Source organism: Prunus avium, chromosome 5 (assembly GCF_965620075.1).
Source record: "Prunus avium chromosome 5, drPruAviu1.hap1.1, whole genome shotgun sequence".
Classification (NCBI taxonomy): Eukaryota; Viridiplantae; Streptophyta; class Magnoliopsida; order Rosales; family Rosaceae; genus Prunus; species Prunus avium.
The window spans coordinates 17,120,959-17,140,144 of NC_142288.1; the positions used below are offsets into that span (position 1 = coordinate 17,120,959).

Below are 19,186 nucleotides of genomic sequence, written 5' to 3' on the forward strand. Positions count from 1 at the left end.
TCTTCCAATCTTGCTGGGACACTGTGAAAGTGGAGCTCCTAAAGACTCTGGAGGAATTCTACCACAATGGCATTATCAACGCAGTCACAAACGAAACGTTCATTTGCCTTATCCCCAAGAAAAAAGAGTCCGTTAAAGTGAGTGATTTTCGGCCTATTAGTCTTGTGACAAGCTTGTATAAGGTGATTTCTAAAGTTTTAGCCTCGAGATTGAGGGAGGTGATGGGGAGCACCATCTCCTCTTCCCAAGGAGCTTTTGTGAGAGATAGGCAGATTTTAGACGCTGCCTTGATTGCTAATGAGGTAGTGGAGGAGTGCAAGAGTCGTAAGAAAGTTGGCTTGGCTTTCAAAATCGACTTTGAAAAGGCCTATGATCATGTGGAGTGGCACTTTGTAGATGATGTATTGCTTAGAAAAGGGTTTGGGGAAAGGTGGAGAAGTTGGATTAGAGGTTGTCTTGAATCGGCAAATTTTTCTGTTATGATCAACGGCAGACCTAGAGGTAAGTTCAAGGCTTCTAGAGGATTGAGACAAGGAGACCCTCTTTCTCCTTTTCTTTTCATTTTGGTGATCGACGTTCTCAGCCGTATTCTTGAGAAAGCTCAGGACTTGGATGTGTTTCACGGTCTTGTTGTGGGCCATGATATGGTGGAGGTTTCTCACCTCCAGTTTGCCGACGACACGATGTTTTTTATCGGGGATAAGTTGGAGTATTGGCACAATCTTCTTGAGATATTAGACCTGTTCTGTTTCATTTCAGGTATGAGAATTAATAAGGAGAAATGTTCTTTAGTTGGCATTAATCATTCTGAAGAGGTAGTTTCTGGGTTGGCTGGGGATTGGGGCTGCGAGTTGGGAGTCTGGCCTACTTTGTACCTGGGTCTCCCCCTTGGTGGGAATCCCAGAGCTCTTTGTTTTTGGGACCCAGTTGTGGAGAGGGTGGAAAAAAAGCTGCAAAATTGGAAGAAGGCTTGCCTTTCCAAAGGTGGAAGGCTAACTTTGATTCAGGCCGTCTTAAGCAGTATTCCCATTTATTACATGTCTCTTTTCAAATTGCCTATTAGTATTGCGAAGAATGTTGAGAAGCTGATGAGAGACTTCTTGTGGGAGGGCATGGACGATGGGAAGACTTCTCATTTGGTTAAGTGGGAGATAGTTGGGAAATCAAAAAGCAACGGTGGCTTAGGGGTGGGGTCTTTAAAGTCTAGAAACAAGGTGTTGTGTGCCAAATGGCTGTGGCGGTTTCCCATTGAACCGGACTCTCTTTGGCACAAGGTGATTAGTAGCATTTACGGGGAGAGTGCTAACGGTTGGAACGCTTGTATTCCGTTGCGTAGTTCTTGTCGTAAACCGTGGAATAACATTTCGCGTGGCTATCCGGTGTTTCTTCTTGGCTGCGACCTTGTGGTGGGAAGCGGGGAAAAGGTGAGATTTTGGGAGGATGATTGGTGCAAGGGGGGAGTTCTCAAAGAGGCTTTTCCCAGACTTTTCAATTTGTCCAGCAAGCAGAATGCCAACATCTCTACTACTGTGAGTCACGGTGTGTTTCCTCACAGTTGGGACCTTGGGTTTAGAAGGAACCTCACGGTGGGGGAACTAGATGAGGTGACTAGGCTGTTGGTTATCCTTGATGATGTTAGACTTATCCCTTTCAGGATGGATTACAGAAGATGGAAGCTAGACCAGACCGGGCTGTTCTCCTGCCACTCCTTCTATTCTTTCATTCATGATAACGAGCCTGCGGAGAGTTTTCCTCCGTACAATCTGATTTGGAAAAGTAAAACCCCTCCTAAGGTCAAGGTTTTCGTTTGGCAAGCTGCCATTGGAAGAGTTAATACGTGCGATCTGATGCAGCGACATCGCCCCTTTACGTGTTTATCCCCCCATTGGTGTGTGCTTTGCAATTCTGCTGGGGAGTGTGTGGATCACCTGTTCATTCATTGCCCTTATTCTATTCAGATTTGGTGGTCACTGCTGAAGGAAGTTGGTGCTGTCTGGGTCATCCCTAAAAGGTTGTTTTGAGTTATTTTCCTCCAATTTTGTTGCTCTGGGTAAAGGGAAAAAGGCTAAAGTCCTTTGGGGGTGCTTAGTTCAGGCTCTTTTTTGGAATTTATGGATTGAACGGAATAGAAGGATTTTCGAGGACTACAAGGGGGTGGGGGTGGACGAGCTTTGGGATAGAGTGAAGTTTTGGGCGGCTTTATGGGCTTCTGTCACCAATATCTTTAAGGATTTGTCTGCTTCCGCTATTTGTCGTGATTTGTGTGCGGCAGTGAAATGATGGCCTCCTAGTTCTCTTTTGCTCTAGTTCTGGTTGTTTGATTTTTCTTGGCTGTTTTTTTTCCTTTTAGGCGTGTTCTCTAGTGGGTGCTGTTGCTCCCTGCTTTTGCTTTGCTCTGTGGATTCCTTATCCACTTGTTCCTGTTCTGTGTTCTTGTTTCTCTTTTGAATATATAAGTTTCTATTCAAAAAAAAAAAAAAAAAAATAGTTATGCATCTCCTCTTGTCAATCATATACAAAAGGAGATTGGTTTTTTACAATCTTTTCTTGCCTTTTCCCCTTGGACTTGTATGCCACAACCTTCAGAGCTAAGCCAGAGGTATGCGCCTTAAAAGTTGTGATTTTTGTTCTTAAACACTATTTGAAGGTTAATATTACTTTCTAAGATGCAGTTAAAGCTTAGAGGCAGCATTGTTGGAGCTTTGGTATTTGTCCTGAATGAGGAAATTTTGTAAGTCAATAAGGTAAGAAATGATTAATATTTTTTTAATAAACTCTGTGTTTCTTATAAAAAAAATGCAAAAGCGAAAAGCATTAGGGCCACGATTGCGTCGTTGATATAGATATTGCTTTGTAATTTTGAGACCGAGTTACATGAAAAAGAATTATGGGTATCCATTGAACAGATTATGTCTGGTTAGCTAGGAAATCTTATGGTATAAAGAAGATCATTGTGTGAAGAAGGTGAATCAGATCTTTGTCTTTTGATTAGGTAAACTTGTTCTGTTGAGGATTTATTGTGTTTGGGATCCTAGCTAAATTTCAATTCCTAATTGAAGAATATAAAAGAGCAAAACTGTGTTCTTCTTCTTCAAAAGTTAAACCAGGGCCTCCAATCCTATCTCCCTTTCCAAAGTAGCTTACGTTGAAAATTGACTAATGCGGGTAAATGTATAGTGGCTAAATGTATAGGCTTGGAATTCACGTAAAAGGGACAGAGATAGGAAAATTAAACATTGAAATTGAAAACAAATTAAAAAATTAGTTATTAGTAAAAGCTGAAGTAAAATTAACCCAAAAAAAGATTCATAGTGTTTATAACTCTTAAGCTTTTCATGAAGCTTCTTCATTATATGCCATAAGCTTCTCTCTATGGATACATGGTTTCATGTATTCATAGTGTTTATAAATACATGGTTTCTCTCTATGGATAAATTATCGAGTTTCACTATTATATATGGTATCAAAGGTTCTCACAAACTTCTCTTAACCAATTTTCTTCTGCCGTAACTTATGTTTCCTTTTTACAACCTCTTTTCTTCTTTCACGGATGCTTCACCCACTCATACTTTCTCTCTTTCTAGCTCCAATAATGTTGCTCAGTTTCTCAAGTTTCTGAGGCTAACTACCTTGTATGAGAGTTCCTTAGTAGTCATTATGTATGTAGATATGTCGATGAGAGTTATGTGGCTTCTTCTCAAACCCTTCATGGTTTTAGTGATCAGCCTGCCTCTGCCAATTTGGCTTATACTGCATGGTTTAAGGTGGACCGACTCGTTATGAGGCATCTCACCACCTCCACCTTATCTTATCTGAATCTGTTTATTGATCATTGTTCATGTTAGCTGGGACTGTCTTTGTCAACATTTTTCTGAAGTTTATGTTGCTAATATAACTAATATTTGATTTCAACTTATGGATATCTCCAATGGCATGAAGTCTATATACAAATACCTCCTCTTTTTGCTGGTTCCTCCTCCTCCTCTTTTTGCCCCAACTCCCTCCATCTTATGGTGGTTGTGGCCTTGCTCGCAACCCTATACGTCATCGTGACTTTCCTCACCGTGGTGTTGGTTGCTTTCAATCGCAGCCTTGGCAATTTCCCTTCTCGTATCCACTGCCTCATTATGATGCTCCTTATGCCTCGTTTTCTCATGGACTTCTTGGTGGCGCTCCTCCATCTGTTTGGTGTTCCATCTATCACACCACTAGTCATAATGCCTCTATGTGTCATCATCGATTCATTGCTTCATATTTTCCTATTGCTATGAGCCTATGACTAGTCATAGTAATGGCCTACAAGATCACACTCCTGAGTTTAGTTCCTTAAATGTTGCTTTTGGTAATGGTGATACTATTTCTATCTCTAAAACTGGTACCATATCTCTTACCTTAGACTCTCATTCTTTTCATCACTCTAACGTTCTTCATGTTCCTTGGCTCACCAAAGATAGTTCGTTGTTATTTTGATTCTTCTAATATAACTATCTCTAACATACATTATGGTGTTGTTCTCTTTTAGGGCCTAGGCTAATTAGGAAGGAATATAAGGAGGGAAGGGTGAAGTGGTGATTTTGCCTTTCATAAGCGGGTCATGTGCAAATCACATGGGAAAAGTAACGGAGGATGCAAATTGAGAATTATGGGTTAGTTCAGGGGTAAAACCGAAATTAAGCCTTTATTTTTTATTTTTGGGGAGAAAGCCCTTCTAGAATATACAGGATTGAGTTGAGTTGAGTTCTCTCTTCTCCAAAACCCCGACGAGGCCAAACCTCTCAAAACCCTAGCAGAGTCTCTCATTTGTGGTCCACCTACACCAGCAGAACCAGCCATGGCGCTGAGCTCTCTTCGACTCCGCCGAACCCTCTGCTCCCTCTCAACCCTCCATCGCTCTCTCTCTGCAACCTCTGCACTGTCATTTTCTCACTCTTCTTCCTCTCCTCTGCTCAATGGCCCCACTGTCTGCCGCGCAAATCTCACGGCCTGGAGTTCCGGGCGGAGGGGATGTGCGTTAACACGGGGTTTCCTGCTTTTGGGTGCGGTGCGGTTGTGCGCGGGCGTGCCAGCACGGTCTACCGTGCGTTGATGTGTTGATGAGTGTTGGATGGATAAGTGGTGCGCCTGTTTGATCTGTCTTCCTAGTCAAACGATTGTAGCCGAGAGAGGAACTGGTCTCGGCTGTTAGGTTCACGGCCTGAACTACAAGGCCGTTGAGTGATGGTGTTGGTGGTGGGTTTTGGGCGGTGCTTGGGCGCGCTGCTCAGGGAGCGACGGTCGTGTGATATATGGGATGAGTGAACGAACAACAAGGATGGTGCTCCGGCGCCTTGAAAATCAAGGGTCGTATGATATATTGATGAATGGATTTTCCTTACAATCTAACACTACTCCTAGGAAAGCAAGTAAAGATATTGAAAGTGCATTACAGGAAAAAATAAGTTGCTCCGTGGGAAACTTTGTTTTGGTGTTGAACCCTTTGAATGTAGCTCGAGTCTTGTATTTATAGGAAGAGTCCCTGGATGAGTAATCGAGGCTGAATTTACGCGTAGTGGAGTCTGATTAGCGCAAGTGGGCAGTCCAATTGACATTTGGGATCGTGAAGTATGGTGGTGAGACCCCAGAAATCCCGGTGAATCTCGGCCGCCGCTCTTGATCGTGGGTTCTGAGCCTCTGGCCGTGGAGACGCATTTATGGCCTGGATAGCTGGTGAACCAATATCTCAAGCTGTCAGAATTCTTGTGAGAATGTCCACGTCTAATCACTCTGATCCTCATCACCAAATCCTGACTTCAGTCACTTCCCACCTTCCCTCATGCATTAAATGCTTCTTTGTGGCCAATGGGTTTGCTGCATTAAACAGGCACTACTTCATTAAATGAAGCCTGGGACCCTGCTGTCACGTGATGATTTGCTTTTAATGCCTTGGCCGCAATTTTGTTCGGCCTCGGCCTCGGCCTACGCTTGAGGCCGAGATGATCATGCCTTAGCATTTTTTCTTTTATTTTTAGGAAGGCGAAATACCCTGGCGAAACGCTGCGTTTCAGCTTCTGCGAACAAGTGCCAGGGCCGAGAGAAAGGGCTCCTTCGGCCAGCTCATGGCCGTGATTTATCAGGCACAAACACCCACCTCAGCACAATCTCCTGCATCGCACCCGCAATCCTGGACCCTCCTCCTCCATTCTCGGACGTTCAGGTCGTCCTCGCTCTCTTCTGCTCGATCGGCGCCGTACGACAACAACCAAAACGACAAGATGGACCCCAATACGATACTGTTCGAAGGGTGCGATTACAACCACTGGCTCATTGTCATGGATTTCCCGAAAGACAACCTGCCTCCGGCTGAGGAGATGGTCAGAACTTATGAGGAAACCTGTGCTAAAGGCTTGAACATCAAGTCACACTCCTTTCCTGGCCCTTTTCTCTCTCACTGTCTCTCTCTCTCTCTCTCTCTCTCTCTCTCTCTCTCTCTCTCTCTCTCTCTCTCTCTCTATATATATATATATATATGTGTGTGTGTGTGTGTGTGTGTGTGTGTGTGTGTGTGTGTGCGTGTGCATATGTTTATGATGTATGTTTTTTCTGTGGTAATTTGTTTGGTGGCTAAGAAAATTTGGGGGAAAGGGAAGATTTTGAGTTGAAGTGTTAATTGAGTTGTGGATCCTTGTGCCTTGTGATTGTTTACTGAGAATAGAAGAGTGGAGAAGAACTGGCAATATCATAACATGAGGTGGTATTTTTGCCTCCCTCTCTCTCTGTGCGTTTCAGTACCTAATAAGAATAGGGAATTGTACCTTTTATGTAGAGACAATGTGTTCAAATCGGAACTATGTCTGTGTCAGATGTTGCTACTTTTTGGATATTCAGAATGAATTGTCCTTCGATCGGTTTGGGCATGAATTTTTTTAAAGCATATATTTTTTTCTTCTTCTTTTCTTGTTTTGTTTAGACGGTCGGTTTTGGGATGTAAGCAAACAGAGCTTGTTGGTTTCGTAAGTGTTGGACAGTTGCATGATACAGATTGAGGAAAGGAATATGTACATGTTAAGTAGCGCTCCATGACTATCAAATAGAGTTGCTCTATTAGATAGACAACATTTTCTGAGGGACGCATTATAACGTAGTGGTCACCTGAGGATACTTGAATCTTTCTTTTTTGTTTATTTTGTTTCCGAACCTCTCACAATATATTTGGTGGTTCATTCTGTTGTAGCACTTTTACCAATTGTACAATATAATTCTAATTGCTTTTATGGTGCATATATTATTGGCTATATATGTATTGATCATCAACCGTTTGCTGGGTGCAATTTTGTCGATGCCTACTAGTTTCTTGGACATTTTGTTCAGGCTAGCATTATGTTTGCAGCAGTCTTATATACATTGATTTTGGCTCATCATAAGTTTTCTTTTTTAATATTTTATGATTCAGTGTGGAAGAGGCAAAACAGAAGATGTATGCTTGTAGCACTTCAACGTACACAGGCTTTCAGGTCGTAATGTCTGAGGAAGAGTCACAGAAGTTCGAAGGTAAATGTTGATAGCATCGTTACCATTGAGAATGATAGTACTGAGTCCTGTTTCTAACATTTCCATTTTATCTGAAACAGGTTTACCTGGAGTTATTTTTGTGTTGCCAGATTCTTACATTGACCCACAAAACAAGGAATATGGAGGTAAGGTTTTCGTCCACATGAATGCTTGTTCTCTTTGAGAATGCTGAGTTGCAATTTATCAGCAGATTCAACCAGTTATGGTATTTGGACAGTGTTAAGACTTGTGAAACAATGAGCTGGTCCATCCATATCTAGCAGTTTTGTTCAATTTAACGTTGTTTTCTATATATATCAGGAGACAAATACGTTAATGGTACAATCTATCCAAGACCACCCCCAGTTCATCATGGAAGACAGCAGGGGAGATACCATGATCGTAACAGAAATCCTGACCCACCAAGATACGATAGGCAAGGACCGACGCCTAATCAGCAAGGGAATCCCTCCTATAATCAACAGGGGCCTATGCAAGGTAGAGGGAACTATGGACCTTCACAAACTTATGGCTCACCAAGACAAGGAGATAACAGAGGCCCTTTACCAGTGAATACCCCTGGAGGGAGGGATGCAAATCAGCCAGGGAGAGATCCAGTACCTTCATATCAGGGCAATTATAACCAAGCGGGGCCGCAAAATTATCATCCCCAAGAGCAAAGGAACTTCCCACAAGGAGATCAGAGGAATTATGCCCCTCCTGGTCCGGTGGGATTTAGTCGAGATGATAGGAAATTATGTTCCCCCGCAAACTGAAACTCATGGGCAAGGTTTGGGTGGATTTCAAGGCCAGGGAACAGCTGGAGCTTATGGGCAAGGACCGAGCTCTGGAGCTTATGGGCAAGGACCGAGCTCTGGATCTTATAGCCAAGGACCGAACTCTGGAGCTTGTGGGCAAGGACCGAACTCTGGAGCTTATGGACAAGAAGGACCAAGCCCTGGAGCTTATGGGCAAGAAGGACAGAGGTCCGGAGCTTATGGGCAAGAAGGACAGAGATCCGGAGCTTATGGGCAAGGACCGAGCTCCGGAGCATTTGGCCAAGGACCGAGCTCTGGAACCTTTGGTCAAGTAACAGCTTCTGGTAATGGGCAGAGCTACCCTGGGTACGGAGGAGGTCAGAGGTTTTCACAAGGGGAGCAGAGGAACGTGCAAGGTGAACAAAGCAACTATGCACGCACAGGACAGACAGGAATACAGCAAGTAAGAGATCCACTGTTTAGTAATTGAGATGAATCTTTGACTATTTTTTGGGACATAAAGATGAAACTTGTACTTATGTGGTAGTATCAGTATAATTTGAAGGTGACACGAAAAAATGAGAGGAATTTGCTTGGAAATTTTAGATGGCTCATAGTGGTTGGTTTTTGCAGGGGAGGTATTAATGACAGGCCAATCGTGACAATGCGAGATGGGATGTAGGAAGGAGTTTTATCAATCATTTGTCTTCTTGTTTGATCTGATTTGAAGGGAGATTGCTTGACCTTCTGAACTCTTTCCATGGTACATAATCTGTCAAATTTTCTTGTGCGCATCTTTCTTTTTTCTTTCTAGTGAAATCAGAACTTTTAGCTTTTCTCGTTTGTTTTACGAGCTTGAACTTGAATTTTGCTCCCAATGAAGTATACGAATGTAATGCGTGCCAATGATGTTATATTTTAGTTTCTGAAATGGCTATTGGCTCCTAATGAAGTATATTCTTTTCACCTAGAAATTAAATGTAGCACTTTTAATTACTTGATAGTTCAATTACCGAAAAATAACGACAATAATCCCAGAAAATGCACTAGAAAGAAACCAATGTGTCCAAAGATCCCGCTGGTTCTTAAACCATTTGTCTTCTTAATACTTCACCTGCAGACTATTTTGGAACAGTGACCTTATGTTCGTATATAAAATCACTATTGTTTTCAGAATGAAATCATTTGAGATTGAAACGTACAATATGCTCGGTGTACGTTTTTCATAACAATGGTACGATGTGGCCTACTAAGAACCATTAGATGATTTTAATCCTTGAGATTTCATTAAATGCACCAAAATGCATACTAGTTAAATGTAGAGGCAGGGACAGGGCTATGAGATTTTAGGGGTTCTGTGCGAAATAGGCAAAGGGTTTCTTAAAACAGTCACTTGATTAGAGATTGAGTCAAACAAGCACAATACACAATTCTTTAAATATGTCTTGGCCATATTAGAATGGACTCATTGAATTAGAGATTTTTTTCGACTATAATAAGTGAACCAAAAAATTGAAATAGATATTGAGAGTAAGACTATAGGACTTGGGTCGAATAGAGAATTTATTATGTGGGATTGTGAGTTAAAAGGAAGATTTCAGAATGACACAAATGTTTATTAAGAATACCACAAATGTAGAAGGGGCTAAACAAGAATGACACAAAATAAATTAGGTTTGATGTTAGGTCCCTTTAGGTTTGATGTTAGATCCTGCTGCTACTGCTACCTACAGATCTCGAGAGACTGTGAATGGATCTCTAGAGGCTAGCTTGAAATCTTGACTACATTGTTGTGACTCGTGAGTCTGAAATTTGGAGACATTTAAGTTGAGAGTCTATTTCAAAGCTAGAGCATAGTGCGTTTGATCCTTCAATTGTAGCCTTTTTCATCTCTTTCAAGGAACCAATTCGAATTAGGTTGGCCTCAATCCAAAGTCAAATATATGGATTATCGGATTTGAATTAACGAATTTGAAAATACCCTCAAATTGAAATGCTGAAAAAGGGGATCCAAAGTTGTCACATATGCAACCCTAATGCCGGAACTACATTGAAAAAATTTGAAATTGAGTGCATGGACAAACATAATGAGTACAACTGAGTGCATGGACAAACATAATGAGTACAACCTGCAAGGTGCCGCCATGATTAAAGTGATGATGGGTTGAGCCGGGTCAAACTCAGACTGAATTGGGTTGACAAAGCAAATTCGTCTAGGCTAGACTTGTTGAGATTTTGAATTTGAGCTTCTCACAGAGAATGCATCAGCTCACACAAAGCAAATGCAGAAGGAGAGATTCTGAAAGTTCGTTGCTATGCTCAACACATGGCAGAGCACAGTGCATTAATTTCTAACGGAAACATTCCTTTTACAATGCTGAGAATGTGATCTCAGCCTTACAAATTGATCCAGCAATGTAAGCTGGACACTTGTCCTAATCTAAGTCATGTAAGACTCAGCCAATCAAACAATTACACCTGGACAAATATAAAACTAAAACCAGTTAAGAATTTACATTTCAACAGTCCCTTCTAAATTGTTGACTGGTTTAACTCCAAGCAATCCTCTCAAGTAATTGAATCGATCCTTTGCTAGAGCTTTAGTGAATATGTCAGCTACCTGCTCTTCAGATTTGCAATACCTCAAATCAACCACTCCATCCTGCAAGGCATCTCTTATGAAATGGTATCTTCGATTGATATGCTTTGTCTTTTGATGAAAGACATGATTTCTTGTCATTGCAATGGCAGAGGTATTGTCTACCATTAATGGTGTTGCCTCAGCCTGCAACTCTCCAAAATCTTCAAGAACAAAACGCAACCAAATAGCTTGAGTTGTAGCCTCACTTGCACTTACATATTCAGCTTCGGCTGTGGAGAGAGCAACACTATGTTGCTTGACAGATGCCCAAGAAAACACCCCACTTCCAAATGAGAAAGCATAGCCAGAGATGCTTCTCATGTCATCTTGACTGCCACTCCAATCACTATCACAGTACCCTATCAAGACAGCCTCCTTTCCTTTCTCATACTCAATGCCATAGTCAATTGTTCCTTGAATGTACCTCAATACTCTCTTAGCTGTTCCATAGTGTTTCTTGGTAGGACAGTGCATAAATCTAGCTAATAAGCTAGCTGCAAACATTATATCAGGTCTTGTAGCTGTTAGATACAACAAGCTGCCCACAATCTGCCTATACTCGTTTTCATCTGTAGAATCACTTCCATCCGATTTACAAAGCTTCTCGCTTGCTACCAAATGAGTACTAACAGGTTTGCATTTTTTCAAACCAAATTTGCTCAACAAAGTTAGTGCATACTTCTTTTGACTTATAAAAATACTCCTCTTAGTTTGAATCACAGCCATTCCAAGAAAGTGGTACAACAATCCTAAATCAGTCATCTCATACCTTCTCATCATCTCAGCTTTGAATTCTGCAATCAACTCTTCACTGCTCCCAGTATAGATTATGTCATCTACATAAATCGACACAATCAGTGTACCAGAATTTTCTTTTATCTTGCAGTAGAGTGTTGCTTCACTGGTGCTTCTCACATATCCACAATCAAGAAGATAAGAGTTAATCTCCTCATACCATGCTCTTGGAGCCTGTTTAAGGCCATAAAGAGCTTTCTTCAGTTTGTAGACTTTGTCTTCAGAATTTTCAATCACAAAACCATCCGGCTGATTAACATAAACCTCCTCTTTAAGAACTCCATTAAGGAAAGCAGACTTAACATCCAATTGGTACAGCTTCCAGTCCTTTTGAGCTGCTAAGGCAATGAGTGTCCTGATGGTGTCCAATCTGGCCACAGGAGCAAACGTTTCATTGAAGTCAATACCTGGCTTTTGTGCATAACCCTTGACAACTAATCTGGCCTTATGTTTTTGAATTGAACCATCAAGGTTCAATTTGGTTTTATAAACCCATTTAACTCCAATAACAGGTTTTTCTGATGGTCTATGAACCAATTCCCAGGTTTCATTCTTGTTAATCATCTCAATCTCATCCTCCATTGCTTTCTTCCAAGCTGCATCTTTTGAGGCTTCTTCATAATTTTCTGGTTCAATCATACTCATATTACACCTTGCATAAATCTCAGCAATATCTCTGAGTTTCACAGGTGTTCCACTTTGAGTGTGTGTGACAGTTTCAGGTGATACAGATCTAGAAGAGCTAGAGCTTTCAATCTGAGTCTCTTGAGTTGTTTGTGCAGAGATTTCATGCTTCAAATCAGTATCATTCACATTGATAGGAATAAGGATATGCTGCACAGTCTGAGTTTCCCAATCCCACAGAGAATCTTCATCAAAAATGACACTTCTAGAAACTGTAACTTTGTTGGTTTGCAAATTGTAAACCCTGTAACCCTTCTCACACTTACCATATCCAACAAAAACACACTTAATTCCTGAATCATCCAGTTTAGACCTCAATTGATTAGGTACATGGCAATAGCACACAGAACCAAACACCCTCAGATGTTTGATTCCAGGTTTTCTCCCACTAAATGATTCAAAAGGAGTTGAATCATTTAGTGCCCTGGTTGGACATCGATTCTGTAGATAAACAGCTGTGTTGACTGCCTCTCCCCAAAACTTGGATGGTAACTTCTTCTCATGCATCATGGCCTTGCTCATTTCCACAATAGTCCTATTTTTTCTCTCAGCTACCCCATTTTGCTGAGGTGAGTAGGCTACTGTTAACTGCCTTTCCATGCCTACATCCTCACAGAAGTTCATAAATTCAGCTGAGGTGTACTCTCCACCTCTGTCACTTCTCAGCCTCTTAATCTGATAACCACTCTGTAATTCTACCATTGCCTTGAATTTCTTAAAAATGTTGAACATTTCAGACTTAAGTTTCATGAAATACACCCAGCACATTTGTTTGTGCCTAATAAATCACGGCCATGAGCTAGCCGAAGAAGCCCCTTTTCTCGGCCCTGGCACTTCCTCGTAAAACTGAAACGCAACGTTTCAACAGGGTGCTTTGCCTTCCTGAAGACAAAAGAAAAATGCTAAGGCATGATCATCTCGGCCTCGAGTGCAGGCCGAGGCTGAGGCCGAGCAAAATCACGGCCAAAGGCATTAAAGGCGAATCATCACGTGACAACGGGATCCCAGGCTTCATTTAAATGAAGTAGTGCCTCTGTTTATTACAGCAAACCCACTGACCACGAATAAGCATTTAATGCACGAGGGAAGGTGGGAAGTGATTGAAGTTAGGATTTGGTGATGAGGATCAGAGTGATTAGACGTAGACATTCTCACAAGAATTCTGGCAGCTTGAGATATTATGTCACCAGCTATCAAGGCCATAAATGCGTCTCCACGGCCAGAAGCGCAGAGTCCATGATCGGGGCGATGGCCGAGATTCACCAGGATTTATGGGGTCACACCACCATACTTCACGATCCCAAATGTCGATTAGACTACCCACTTGCTCTAATCAGGCTCCACCATGCGGATTTTCAGCCTCGAGTACTTCTCCAAGAACTCTTCCTATAAAAACGAGGCTCAAGCTACATTCAAAGGGTTCAAACACCAAACCAAAGCCTTCCACGGAGCAACTTATTTTTTCCTGTAATGCACTTTCAATATCTTTACTTGCTTTCCTAGGAGTAGTGTTAAACTGTAAGGAAAATTCATTCATCAATATATCATACGACCCTTGATTTTCAAGGCGCCGGAGCACCATCCCTGTTGTTCGTTCACTCACCTCATATATCATACGACCGTCGCTCCCTGAGCAACGCGCCGGAGCACCGCCCAAAACCCACCACCAACACCATCACTCAACGGCCTTGTAGTTCAGGCCGTGAACCTAACAGCCGAGACTAGTTCCTCTCTCGGCTACAATCGTTTGATTAGAAGACGAGTTCAAACAGGCGCACCACTTATCCATCCTACACTCATCAACATCTCGACGCACGGTAGACCGTGCTGGCACGCCTGCGCACAACCGCACCGCACCCAAAAGCAGGAAGCCGCGTGTCAACGCATATCCCCTCGGCCCGGAACTCCAGGCCGTGAGATTTGCGCGGCAGACAACATTCTTGTGCAATCATCAATGAAGGTTAAAAAATATCTATTACCTCCAATTGTAGTGGACTGCATTGGTCCACACACATATGAGTGTATGAGTTCGAGAGGCACACTTGCTCTCCAAGCTTTCTCAGTATCAAATGCCTCTCTGTGTGACTTTCCCATTGCACAACCTGGACACACTTGTTCTAAGTCACCAATTTCAGGTAAACCATACACAAGTTCTTTCTGCTGCAGCATTTTCAAATTAGCAGAATTGAGATGGCCATATCTTCTATGCCAACACCAAGTAGTCTCCTTAGTTGTTGCCTTCATAGCCACTGCATTCACATACTGAAGAAAAAGAGGAAAACACCTATTTCCAGTCATTGGAACTTTAGTCACAAGATGTTTGAGTGACCTGTCATCATATACCTCTACTATTGAATCACCAAATACCAAGAAGTATCCATGTTCAATCATCTGCCCAACACTTAGTAGATTCTCATCTAATCCTGGCACAAGCATCACCTCCTTGATATGCCTTGGTCCAGACTTTGTCTCAATCACCAAAGTGCCTTTTCCAGTAACCTGCACCAAATCACCAGTTCCCATTTTCACTTTTGCAGTAACATGTTTATCTATATCAATAAGAAGTGATTCATGTGAGGTCATGTGGTTGCTGCAAGCACTATCCACATACCACACACTACTGTTCTTAAGTACAGAAGTTGCATGACATGCATAGAACATTGTCCCTTCTTCCTCCGTATGCTTTGCATAGTGTGCTGCTTGTGGAACCTGTTGTTAATATTATGTTAACTCGCAATTGTACGGGGCAATTAGTAGTATAGCAAGACAAGTACGAGGTCGTACCCACGAAGACTGAGAAGTTAAAACTAGTTATGTACTTAGATTCCCAAATTCAAGAAAGTAAGAGGTTATGTCTAAAACAGAATTTAAAACAAGAGTGGTTGTGATTGTTGAACAAAAGAAGCAAAATGAAATTGCAAACAAAAACAAGTAAACAAATGTAACAAAGAGTGGTTTTAAGAGTTGGAAAACAGATTTTGAGACTAGGGCATTCGAATCACCATAACAATTCAATTCTGGGTTATAAAGATTCAAGTAACAAGTCTAATTCAGATTCAAAGATTGATTCTAGCTAAAGTATGATTAGGCCATGGTGTTTGGTCCTAACCTTGTGTTCCTAATTCCCTAATTTGATCATTTGTTGTCTAACCTAAAATTAAGCATTAGGAACCCATTAAGCATAGAAGAACATTTTAAACAACCAAGTATGTATCTAATCCCTGTTGTCGAATGTCCATACATACTCTTCCTATTCATAGTTCAATTCGAATTAAAGCATGGTGTATACTCTTAATTCAAACCAAGATAGTTAACAAACAAGTTCTAATGGTGATCAATCATTCAAACAAGCATGTTAACTTATAAGCATAATGAATAAGAACATGAATCATGAATCAAACTTGAAACTCCAAACTTATAAACCCAGAATATTCATGTTAGGTTACATCGAAGCCCTAGTTATGGATTTAGCTACTCATAATGGAAAAGAGACTTGAACAGAAATGAGAAAACATAATGAATGCAATAAGAGTAGAAAAACCCTTTTTCTGAAGTTCTTGTGGTGTCCAAGGCTTCTCCAAGTGCTTCTCCACTTCTAATGCTTCTCCAAGAGCTTCCCCACTTCTAGAAAGATGTATGAAGGATATGGAGGTGATTTGGGATGAGTTTGAGTGAGTGGTGATGGCTAAGGAAGATGAAATTCGTAGGGAAATGGAAGAGAGGTTTGCTGGAGTTGTTTTGGTGATTGTTGGAGTGTTTGGGATTTTGAGAGTGTTTGAGGATGGTTGGAGTGAATTATGGGGGTTGTGAATCTCAGGATTTGTTGTGTCTTGAATGTGGAATGGATGTGGTATTTATAGGGAGAGGGGAGTGATAAATCTGAATTCAATATGGCTAATGCATACAACACTTGCATTATAAAAGATGAATTGGTTGATGCACTTCACTAGTGCATACAACACTTGCATTATAAAATCTGAATTGGTTGATGCACTTCACCAATAGATCCCACCAGCAGCCCTAGCTCATCTTCATGTCACCATGACCAAGCTTCCAACCAGAAATGATAGCTCATACCTAGCTCACCATGACCAAGCATCCAACCAGCACATGCTGAGGTCAGCATAACCAGCAACTTCAAGGGCTTACAACTTGGGCTTCTCTTAATCAAATTAGGACTTTAAGCACTCGAAATTGAAGTTCAGAATGTCTTCTTTCCAGCCATATGTTATTTGGGCCAATCCAAGGTCGGAGGAAGAAGTTAAGGCCGAAACAAAATGCTAACTCATTTTCTGCGCTGATAAGATCCATCCTGAGCATGGTTCTGTGTTTGCTAGGTAACGGACTCCAGATTTATCCAATGGGGCTGAATTGTGGATATGTTATAGTACACACCCATGGGAACAACTTTCATGAAGAATGCTGCCTCATCCGAGCTGTGTAGGTTGCTGAATCAAAGCTTGCAATATGACCTACGGAACTCCACTGGCAGGGGGCTGTAGCGAAAATGAGTTTGTCTTTTAAGCTCTTCATCCCTTTATCCAAATCAGGCTTTAACATACATGGATTACATCATTTCATATCCAAAGCCATCACTGTTACCTAAAGCTGAAAGATAAACACAAAAAGGATTAAAAGCACAAGTTTAACTCAAAAACATAACCAAATCATAAGCTAGAAGGGTACAAAATGATATACAATTATGAACCGATCAAATACCCCCAAACCTAGATTTTGCTAGTCCTCGAGCAAAACCACACAAAACAAAGTTAAAAACAAAACTAACTAGACCACTTTCGTAGGTAACTCGATTGCATTGAGCGTATGCAACAAGCCTTTAAACCTCTGGGCATCCCTAGTAGGAGGAGTTGTGTCTCCTGAGGGTTTAACAGATACGATACCCACAAACGTTTTTCTAACTCTACAAAACAAAATGGTTAGAAAAACAACTTTGAAATCAACTAATGAAAATGAAAGAAAACTTTAGTCATACCTCCAACACCATAGAGTTGCCAAGATAGGTCATCAATCAGTGTGTACAAGTGGAAGCTATAGCTCAAAGGCACACAGTTTCAAAGCAAGCATACTCAAACCTTGAATAGAGAACATGCTTCGACTCTAATTCTCACAGATAACACTCAATCACTCAGAACCTATGTTTTAATTCTCTCAAGAAAGCATAAGTGAGTGTATGAAATAGAAGCACAAATTTGGTTAGATCTCATGAAAGGAATTAAATACTAAGAATAGAGATACACACATACTTACCAGCACCCATGAATACATCCTCAAAGATCAGCTAGGTCTTTCACAATGTTGTAATGAAAGGCTAAGGTTTAGGGGAAATGGAAGAATTGGAAGGAAAAACAAATAACTTAAGAACATACCAAGGTTGCATGCTTCATTAATCTGCAAGGCATCATTGATTTAGATTGGCATGGCAGCAAACTTCATGGTATCACCTGGCATAGACTTTATTTTTCACACTTAGATCATATTGAAACACTTTCATCTTTGCTGATTTGATTTGCAACTTCTTTAACTTTATTGCACAGACTCATACCAAATTTCATTTAGGTACACGGCAGCAACTTCCTTGCATCAAACTTTATCTTGGCACACCTTGGTATATTTCTAAGTTATAGGGTATGGCTACAAGAGGTTAAGTATCTCAGATTGAGATACAAAGGTAGGGAAAATGATGAGGGTGATAAAAGAAAAGGCTTTGAGTGTTTGGCTTCAAGAGGGCTAATGGAACACACATATGGGTAGGGTGAAAAGAAAGCATATAGAATGGTTATACACACATAGCCTAGCATCACTTCAATGAGTTCATTCATGAATGAGAGCAAGCATATGATATCTGCAAAAGAAAATCATCCTTAGTATTCGATCAAAATGAAATGATGAGATCAATTAGAGTGAATTGAAGAAAATAAGTATGGATGAGAAATAGAACACTTTAAACCCTCTCAAGAAAGCAATTAGGCTCGATATAGCTCACTAGGGTAGTCTCCACTATTTTCCTTCAAGAATTTGAGCATGGTACTTTAGCCACCAGAATTCTAAGAGCCAAAGCTTTGTGAAGTGCAAAATTCTGATATGAAAACCTCAATGGCAGCTCCATAGCATCGATTGTATGACATTTCGCCAAAAAAATTAGTGACAAATGAACGAAAATTGAAACACAAATGAATGAAATTTGAAAACCTTCCCCCCAGACCTGAATTAAACATTGTCCTCAATGTTAAAGCAAAGTAAAGATGATTGAGAACAAGTAAATGATAAAGGGAAAAGTTAAGAAAAAGGTTTAGAGAAAAATAAATAAATAAATAAATAAATGAATATATAAGCAACTCATGGATGACCAGTTAAGGGCCTCAGAAAACACAGCCAGGGGATCCGGGAAGGTTGGAGGGGTCACAATGGTCCCGCTTAAAACCCAAACTTCTTAGACACCGAAGGTGTCGCCTAAAGAACTCCTAGACACTGTATTGACGGAGGTGCTCACTGGGGTTACCAAAAGTTAGCTTATAAGAATTTTTTATTTTTTATTTTTTATTTTTTATTTTTTTATTTTTTATTTTTATATTTATTTATTTATAAAAAGGAACAGAAACTTAAAATGACTAAAATAAAAACAAAACAAGTAAAGAGAAAGGATTGAAATGCTTCCCCTTGATGCGATTAGGTCGATTGCTACCAAGCACCTTCTTCTTGAACACATGGGTTGCCTCCCAAGAAGCGCCTTAGTTATTGTCTTGGCAAGACATTGTGCAAT

General features: G+C 40.9%; 1 pseudogene across 1 annotated transcript; it reads left to right on the forward strand.

Annotated features, from left to right (window-relative positions):
* Positions 1-4,738: 4,738 nt before the first annotated feature.
* On the forward strand, positions 4,739-9,264 carry LOC148294423 (uncharacterized; annotated as a pseudogene). Its single transcript, XR_015836072.1, has 6 exons — positions 4,739-5,029; positions 6,024-6,394; positions 7,430-7,527; positions 7,608-7,673; positions 7,849-8,748; positions 8,919-9,264. The product of XR_015836072.1 is annotated as an uncharacterized LOC148294423 (transcript).
* Positions 9,265-19,186: the final 9,922 nt, after the last annotated feature.